Below are 9,256 nucleotides of genomic sequence, written 5' to 3' on the forward strand. Positions count from 1 at the left end.
CACACAAGGCTCAGCAGTTAAGAGCACGCCCTGTTCTTGCAAAGGACCCAGGTTCAGTTCTCAGTACCCCTTGGTGACTCACAACAACCCTTAACTCCACTTCCAGGGATTCAATACTCTTTATGGCCTCTGTTGACACTACACAGATGTATGTAGTACACATACATTTTAGGTAAAGCACTCATACACATAATTTTTTAATTTAAATAACATTTTAAAATTTATTTTACATACCAATTAGTTTCCTTACCCTCCTCCCCTTCTGTCCCCTCCCTTTTTCCATCCAACCCCTCTTCATCCACTCCTCCTCCATCTCCATTCAGAAAGGGACAGGCCTCCCATGCACTTGCACAAAGCATGGCACATCAAGTTGAGGCAGGACTGAGTTCCTCCCCTTATGTCAGGCAGGGCCAGATAATCCAGCATGGGGAACAGGTTACCAAAAGCCAGGTGAGTGCCAGGGAGAGGTCCTGCTGTCGCTGTTAGAAGCCTTACTAAGAGACAAAGCTACATGATTGCCACACGTATGTAGAGGGCCTATGCCAGTCCCATTAAGGCTTCCTGACTGTTGGTCCAGCATCCATGAGCTCCCACAAGCTCGGGTCAGCTGTCTCTATGGGCTCCCCATCATGACCCCCTGGCTGGTACAATCCCTCCTCCCTTTCTTCCACAAGGCACTCGGAGCTCAGCACAGTGCTGGTCTGTGGATCTCTGCCTCTGCTTCCACCAGTTACTGGATAGAGTGTCTCTGATGGCAATTAGGGAAGTCACTAATGTGCTTACAGTAGATGGCCAGTTCAGGCACCCTCTTTACCATTGCTAGGATTCTTAGCTGGGGTCATCTTTGTAAATTCCTGAGGGTTTCCCTGGCACCAGGTTTCTCCCTAACCCTAAAATACCCCCCATCAAGATATCTCCTTTGTCACTCTCCACCTCCATCCTGCCTCAAACCAGCCTCCTGCACCTAGCCTGCCCACATACCTGTAATTTTTTTAATTTATTAGATTTTTAAAAACAATACCAATCCAAGTTTCCACTCCTTCCCCTCCTCCCATTCCCTCCACACACCCTCCCACCCCAACCCCAACTAATCCTCAGAGACGGTAAGGCACATTGCTTTGTGGAAAGTCCAAGGCCCTCCCTACTATATCTAGGCTGAACAAGGTATACATCCAAAGAGAATAGGATCCCAAAAAGCCAGTACATGCAGTAGGAATAAATCCTGGTGCCACTGCCAGTGCCCCTCAGTCTGCCCCAGCCATGCAACTGTCACCCACATTCAGAGGAACTAGTTTGGTCCTATGCTGGTTCCTTCCTAGTCTGACTGGAGTTGGTAAGCTCCTATTAGCTCAGGTAAACTGTTCATACACATAAATTTTAAATATTATTTAAAAAAAGAGGACAAGAAGTTGAGATGGGTTGGTGGTAAGGGTAGTTTAGGGAGGAGCTAGGTAGAAAATTGGGGATGGATTATAATGAATACATTGCATAAACATATGAACTTCTCAGACAATTAATACATTCAAAGTATTTACAAACCATGAAGTAAACAGTAATACTAAAATCTGTAGCTTTTTCAGAATTTATTGTCAAAGACATTTGTTATAGCAAAAGGAAATTCAAATCATTTTTTACATTTGCGTGTATTGAGGTTGTGTAGTTTCTTGGTCATTTCTTCATAATGTGTTGATGTTCTTGATGCGTGTGAAATATTCTCTGGAGAATACTGTCAAAGTAGGTGTGTCCAATGTTTTCTCCTGGCTAGATTTAGGTGAAATACTCAACAGGAACACCACGGAGAGGCTACTACTTGGGTAGGGGTGTGTCAGTGATGATTTGTGCCCTACAGGTTGTAAAGCGGCTTTTGGGTGTCAAGTAGGTTTCTGTGTTACAAAGTTACTCAAGTAGGTTTCTGTGTTACAAAGTTACTAAGTACTTCAAAGCTATGTAGATACTTTTTACCCTTAAAATTCAACCCAGAGGTTTTAGTGTCTGATGTCCTATTCCTGGTTCTTTTTTTAAATTTTTATTTATTTATTTATTTATTTATTTATTTATTTATTTATTATGTATACAATATTCTGTCTGTTTGTACCTGCAGGCCAGAAGAGGGCACCAGACCTCATTACAGATGGTTGTGAGCCACCATGTGGTTGCTGGGAATTGAACTCAGGACCTTTGGAAGAGCAGGCAATTCTCTTAACCTCTGAGCCATCTCTCCAGCCCCCTATTTCTGGTTCTTTTATGCCTCTTTTTCCCTTTCTGCCGTACTAAGGATTGAGCCTTGCACCTCACACATCCTAGGCAAGCCCTCTACTCCTGAGCTATGGCCCCACCCCTATTGTTGATTCTTCATTGGATTAGTCATTATGGTTATATTAATTCAGTGTTAGAATGCAGAGGAGTTGCTCATCTGTCTTTGAAAATGAAGTCTGTTGCTGGTGCTGGAGAGATGGCTCAGTGACTATTGCTCCTGCAGAGGACTCAAATTCAGTTCCCAGTGGCCAGGTTGGATGGTTCACAAGCTCTAGAGGATCTAATACTTCTAGTCCTTAGGCACCTGCACTCATGTGCACATCCACACAGACATGCACACACGTAGTTGAAAATAATAAAAATGAATGAATCTGGCTGGTGTGGCAATGTGTGTTTTTAATCCCAGCACTTGGAAGCCAGAGGCAAATGGATCTTTGTACATTCAAGGCCCTCCTAACCTACAAAGCAAATTCCAGGCCAGGCAGCATACATATAGAGACCGTGTCTCAAATCAGCAACAACAATAATAATAAAACTTTAAAAATGGGGCGAGAGAGATGGTTCAGAGGTTAAGAGCGCTGTCTGCTCTTCCAGAAGACCCAGGTTTCCCAGTACCCATAGGGTATCTTGTAACTGTCTGTAACTCCAGCTCCAGGGGATCTGATCCCTTTCTCTGGCTTTCTCGGGTACTGTGTACATGTGGTTCATAGACATACATGCAGGCAAAACAGCCATGCACAGAAATTAAAAATAACTTAAAAAATGTAAGTGTTTTTCTAGACTTCTATTATCTAACATCTGTCTTTGGCATAAGGATGTAGACTCCATCTACAGTGTTTAAGGCTCCCTTGGGCTGCATTTCCCTTCTGTGGTATGGATCTCCTTCATCTGAAATTAGGTTTGACTAGCCGCAGTAGCCAGAACAACAAGCTCGTGGTCAGCAAGAGACCCTGCCTCCCTTAATATATAAGGAGTAGAGCTGTCTTGAAAGAGACCTGATGTTGCCCCTGGCCTCCATGTATAAACACACGAGTGTGCAACCATAAGCATGCATTTATACAGACATACACATAACCCCGGGTCTCCATGTATACACAAGTGTGCAAGAATAAGCATGCATTTATACAGACATGCACATAAAACACACACAAGAAAAAACAGAAACTGCTGTAACAACCGTGTTGTTCTTTTGTACTCTTAGAGGTTTATCTGCAGTGTAAATTCTTTTTCTGTTGTTTTGTTTTTGAATACAGTGTTTTTCTGTGTGTAGTCCTAAAACTCATTCTGTAGACCAGGCTGTCCTCTGACTCACAGAGACTTACCAGACTCTGCCTCCTGAGTGCTGGGATTAAAGGCATGCGCCACCCCTACCCATTCAGAGTAAATTCTTAAGAGCGAGGTTGCTAGGTTAAAAACCTGTGTATACATGCTTTAAATATGCATTGTGGAAGTGTCCTCCATAAACATTATAACAGTGCTTAAAGGAGGGCGGCTCCCTTGGAAATATTGCTGCCCTGTAGATAAAAGGACCTGCATTTGATCCCCAGCACTAACCTTCAAAAAGCCAGGTATGGTGGTACACACTTGCAATCCCACTTCTGGGAGGTGGAGACTGATTCTTAGGGCATACTGGCCAGGCAGCCTAGTTTAATGAGTGAGTCCCATGTACTGGTGAACGACCTTGTCTCAAGAAAACAAGGGGATGAACTGGGCATGGTAGCCATACTCCTTTAGTCCCAGTGTTTAGCAGGCGATCTCTGAGTCTGAAGTCATCCTGGTCAATACACTGGATACTAGTCCATCAAGGGCTACGTAGTAAGAACTGTCTCAAAAACGACAAACAGCCTAAGTGATGGCTCCTGAGGAACCACACCTAAAGCTGACCTCTGGCCTCACCATGGGAACATGATCCCACAGTTACACCTGTTGGCATTCCATCAGTTGTAAAGAGCACCCACTTCCCAACTATTGCCAACAAAGTATGTGGTAATCTTTAGGTCTTGCCAGTCCTATTGATGAGAACTGGTATCTCAGTGTTGTTTTAATGTGTAATTTCCATGACTGGGAGAGGGTCCTTCCTGTGTATGAGAGCGGCATCTTGGCATTTTCTGTTCCTGTCTGCCGACCACTCTACGGAGTTTCTTTCCATTCTGTGAATCACTGGAATGTGAGGTGCAGAAGCTCTTTGTCTGTGTGCGTGTGGCAGCTGTTTTCTCCCAGATTTTCATCTGACTTTATCATGTTCTCTCCTCTGCAGAAATCTTCACTTCTGTGTATCCAAGCTGTCTCTCCGAGCTTCATTTGGTTCTAATTTATTATTAAGCACATTCTTCTATATCTACATTAAAAAGGAATTCGCTCATTTTTCTAAATGAGAATATGCATGCTTTTTTTTTTTTAAAGACAGGCCTTATTGTTTCACCAGGTTGGCCTGGAACTTACCATGCACCCAACGTAACCTCCCACTCCTAAACCCCTTGCCTCAGCCTCTCAAGTGCTGTGATTCCAGATGTGTGAGTTGGGTCATGGAATCTGGTCCCATCTTTTGCAATAAGACCTCCCTGGCAGAATCAAAGTGGTCACAAACACCTCAGTTTCCATTCTTCTGCTTGCTTCATCGGTCTTTGCATATTTCATTTATTCTTACATTTTCCCAGCTTGTTTCATAATGATATCCTGAAATAGAAGGGGCCAACTCTGCACTTACTGCTGTGCCTTGGGCACAGACATGCATGGACAAAGCAGGAACTCACTTTTATTATTTCTAGTTTACAAATCTTGAGGGGGTGCAACATGGAGGAGGCTTACCCAAGACAAAAATCTAGATCCAAACCATGGCCTGGGATTGACTCCAAAGCTCACCTTTAACTGCCGCTCTACAGGGCCTCTCAGTGTAGGGATTTCCACTGTAATCCCCAGATCCCTTTATCAAAGGGAAAATGATGCTATTTAAATTGGTTCCTAACTTCTTTCCCTTGGGGAATGACTCCTTAAGCACGTGATGGCTGCTTGTGCCTTTTCTCCTTAGATTCCCACCTTCAGATACAAACTCTAAAGGAGAGGGTCCTTTAGCAACTGTAATGTCTGCTGACCCACAATGCAGGGCTCTGCTCTGGAGAATTGTTATCTAGGTTTAGAGAAGAAAAGTCAGAAATTGTGTCCCTTGTGGTTAGAACAGCTGGTTCACAGACCGCAGTGGGAAATCAGTAGGGAAGCCAAGTATATACCTAGACTCCATCCGCATGGCAAGCCTTAAAGGAGAGGCTACAGAGGGACTTGAGCTGTTGGTTAAGTTTTGGCTCACGGAAGGTAATGAATGACCAATCTTCCCTTCATGAATAGTCTAGCCTTAGCATAGTGTAATTGCTCATAGTAGCAATTTTATAGCATCGTAGATCAGACTTCTTTGCGTTGAGTCTTGGAGAACGACTAAGGTCTGGATGGCAGAAACACCAAGAGCTGTTTGTCTAACAAGTGCCTTGGTGTGCTTTCTGTTGCTGTGGTGAAAGTGCTGGCCGAAAGCAGCTTGGGAAGAAAGGGTTTATTTCCGCATGCAGCTGTAGTTTCATCCTGAGGGGAAGTCGGGGCAGGAACTAAAGCAGAGACCATGAAGGCATGCTGCTCACTGGCTTGCTCCGTCATGGCTCACTCAGCCCGCTTTCTTATGGAGTCCTGGACCACCACAGTGGGCTGGGCCCTTCTGCATCAATCAAGAAAATGCCCTCACAGTGTTGGCAAAAGGCCAACCTGATGCAGGCAATTCCTTAATGAAGTCCCTTGCTCCTAAATGACTCTAGCTTGTGTCAAGTTTAGATAAAAAAGAAAGAAAGAAAAAGGAAGGAAGAAAGAAAAAGAAAAGCTACTGAACTACCCAGTACTGTAAAATTCTGGTACTGGTACAGTGGCCTTTTAAATACAACATATGCTCCCTTTCCACAAACCATGGGGGTTTAGACTTTATTCATGGCTTCTGACTTCTGCACTAGACTTTCCTGACATTCTGGTTCTGTTCCCTGCTTCCTCCCGTTTGGGTTGGATTATTCCTTTAGTACAAGAGGCCATAAAGGAAAGCGCTGTGTCAGCATCAGAAGACCCAGAGTTGAACTCCCTAATGTTCACTACTGCTTGTTCTTTGTATCATGTTAAAGTGGTCTTTTGCCTTCTTCCCCACCCCACCACCCCACCTTATTGGATTGGGGTGTATAAGCATATGGAAAATAAATGCAGGCAAATTCAGTATTCACTGGATTGCCCTCCCGATTCTATCCTGTGTCTCTATTCCTTTTGTATCTCTGTTCTCTCTGCCTGGTGTTTCTAATCCACATACCCCTACCCTGGAACTTGCGAACCCCATCCAGGTTGGACCCTGACAGATGTCGCCCCAACGTGGGACCCCAACACATGTGCCACCATAGCCTACTGGATAATAAAGTCTTTAAAAATCACCTCCCTTCAGCCAGCAGGAGCACTCAGGAGGCAAAGCTTTCATCAAGCCTGACAACCTGAATTCAATCCCTGGGAGCCATGCGTCGGAAGGAGAGAGATGACTACATACTGCCTTTTGACTTCTGCTTGCATATACATACATATATAATATACATACATACACACAACACACAAAATGTAATTTAAAAAAATTAAATCTTCTTCCTTTATGTGAAAAACATGTTTTAGAAATGACCCCAGAAGTGCTTTGAGAAGCTGCTGTGTTGATTAACTCTTGCCCAGAAAAGCCAGTACTACAGCAAAATCCGAAATGCCCTTGTCTGCCAGCATTATTCAGATAGGCTAGTCAGGGGCCTGTGAGATGGCTCAGCAGTGGGGACTGGAGAGAGCTCAACAGTTAAGAGCACCAGCTGTTCTTCCAGAGGACCCGGGTTCAATTCCCAGGACCCAACGGCAGCTCAAAGCTGTAACTCCAGATCCAGAGAATCTGACACCTTCACACAGACATACACGCAGACAGAACACCAGTGCACATAAAGAAAAAAAAATTTAAAAAAGGCTTAGCAGTAAAAGTGCTTGCCAGGTAGACCTGACATTCTGAGTTCAATCCCCAGAGCCCACAGGGAAGGCGAGAAATGACTCCCTATGGCTGACCTCCAGCCTCCACACAGGTGTTACCACGCACGCATGCACACACGTACACACAGTAAATTTAAAAACTTGAAAACAGGCCATTAGCATAATGCTCCTGCAGTGGTGACTGCCACATGTAGATGGCTTCCTATTTTCCTCTCTGGTTTTTGGACAGGGCTTCTGATTTAGCTCAGGCTGTTCCACAGTTCCATAGTTAGCCCAGGCTATTATCATAGTTACATAGCCCATTGTTACATAGTGGGACTGACGTCGAGCCCCTGCCTGGTCCACTGTTTCCATGTAAGCCCCATCATGCCCAGCTCTCACCAGATTTAGGCATAAACCAGGCCCTCCCTCGGCCAAAGCGGCTCAGAGAAGACTGGACTCCCAGCTGGCCCCCAGACTCCCCAAGGAAGACAGGGCCAGCAGCCTTCCCTTCTGCTCCAGTCTGAGCAGGGCATTTCTATAGTCTCATAGAATGGTGTAGCAGCTGTACTTTGGCTCAGTGTGAAGTATTTTTAAAGGCTGGTATAGAAAGCTTTCCCACCTTCTTTAATATTTAATACACAAGGGTTTTTTTTTAATCTGATAACACATCATGAAATAATGGAATCAGTGAGGAACATGATTCATTTGCAACATCCGTGCTGGAGAGGGGAGGCAGGCCCAGGTGAGAGCCGTGTCTCCAAGGCTCTGATGGCCTGCAGGCTGGCAGTTCTGCTGTTGTCTTATGGCAGTAAGGAGTTTATTCTCCCCTTCCTTTTAGTTTTTCTGTTTGATTGGTTTTACCTTTTGAGACAGGGTCTTATTCTGTAGCCCAGGCTGGACTAAAACTCACTATGTAGTTCAGGCCAGCCTCACACTCACAACATTCCTGCCTCCCCTCCCGAGTGCTGGGATTACTGGGGTGAGCCACTTCACCCAGCAGGTTTTGTTTTTCTACCAGTGGCCCTGGGAATGTACCTCAGGGTCCTGAGCATGGTGCAGAAGTGGCTGTCACTGCCCACCTCCTCGGCCCTTGGAATTGTGAACTGTCCAACTCGGTTGCTTCTAGAAACACTTGCCGGAAGCCAAAGGGACGTAGTATAGGGTCAAAGTCAGTGCTTTTGTTAGCAGACCTGAGCAGGCTTTCTGGGGTACGCTATTAACTAAATGAAAAGCGGCATTGCCTGAAAAATTGCGAACCACGCTGGGTGGTGCACCCCACACCCATGAACCCGGCACTCAGGAGGCACAGACAGGAGAATGGAGAGATTCAGGTCAGCCTGGGCTACAAAGCGAGACCCTGCCTCAAAATAATCAAGGACTGAGAAAGTACCTCAGCAGTAGAACTCTTGCCTAGTGTGCACAAAGTCCAGCACTGCAAAAATAATATTAATAGACTTAATAAGCTAAGTCTGTTTAAAAATGAAGAAGAAAGAACATAAAACCTAGACCCTAATTCTTGCCAACTCTCACCCTGTGGACTTGAACTTGGGCTAGTTCTGGGATTCTAGGCATGAACCACCACACATATGAACACATACGTTGTCTATTTCCTACGGCACTGTTCTATGAAACATTAATTTTATTATGTTTAATAGAATTGGATTGACACATTTCAAAATGTCATTGCATCATCTAACTTCACTTTTTAAAATAAATTTATATTTATTCATAAGTACTCTCTGTTTCATTTTATTTAAAAGTTTCACAGTTTTACATTATCCCCTACCATGACCATGGCCCCTGTCACTCCACCTGAGGACAGCACAGAGCCCTGCACAGGGAGCACTGTCCACCCTCACCATGACCACACAGGGAGCACTGTCCACCATGACCACACAGGGAGCACTGTCCACCCTCACCATGACCACACAGGGAGCATTTTCCACCTCACCATGACCACACAGGGAGCACTGTCCACCCTCACCATGACCAC

The sequence above is a fragment of the Microtus ochrogaster genome, unplaced genomic scaffold (genome assembly GCF_000317375.1).
Source record: "Microtus ochrogaster isolate Prairie Vole_2 unplaced genomic scaffold, MicOch1.0 UNK43, whole genome shotgun sequence".
Lineage (NCBI taxonomy): Eukaryota > Metazoa > Chordata > Mammalia > Rodentia > Cricetidae > Microtus > Microtus ochrogaster.